The following is an 850-nucleotide window of genomic DNA, read 5'->3' on the forward strand; positions in this document are numbered from 1 at the left end:
CTTAGTCAAACTATTATTACGTATACTGAATATTACAATAAGGCTCATACTCAAAATTACAAGGAAACACCCTTTATATAGGGTCAAACAAGACATAAGTAGTCAAAGTTAAACTATCTAAGAAAAGTCAAACACAGTGACTTTTATTACAATTATAGACAAAATTAACTTTCAAGACGAATTTTACACAGACTTTCAGTCTTAACATTCTCCCCCTTTGTATTCAGACTTGAAAAAATTTGCGCTCTATAAGTCCCGTTTGAACTTTGAAGCTTTAAGCACTCTATGTCTTCTTCAAAACAATCTACAACTCAAAATCTTCAGACAATCATTTGTTTGAGAAAGATCTTCTAACATTCTTCTCCTCGAATATAGAACAACGATGATCTTCTCTTTTGACAATATAGATCAGAAACAATAACGAACTTCAGAATTGATCTTCAGTAAACTGTTGTAAAAATTGATTTTCACATTCAATAACTCTCAGACTTTGTAGCATCAGAATAATCTTTTGTAATCATCTCTAGTCGCACTCCTTTTGAGTTTTTTTGCCAACTTTGATGTTACTCCCCCTTGATCTTTACAACAAATTCCCCTTATAATGTTCAAAATTGAATATTTCATTATTACATACTCCCCTTTATGATGAAATGAGAATCATGACATCATACACAAGAATGAATGAAATTTTCCGCGAAAGCCATCAATTCATGAAATAGTAAGTAGATCTTTTCAAATCCACTAGTTTAATATTTTCAGATTAAAGGAAATGGGAAGATAACAGCCAATTTCAACGTATGAAATTATTTTCAATCTTATAAAAAGATTAGCCTGTGAGTATAACAGATAT

The sequence above is a fragment of the Cynara cardunculus genome, assembly GCF_001531365.2.
Source record: "Cynara cardunculus var. scolymus isolate 2C chromosome LG 12, CcrdV1, whole genome shotgun sequence".
NCBI classification, from domain to species: Eukaryota; Viridiplantae; Streptophyta; class Magnoliopsida; order Asterales; family Asteraceae; genus Cynara; species Cynara cardunculus.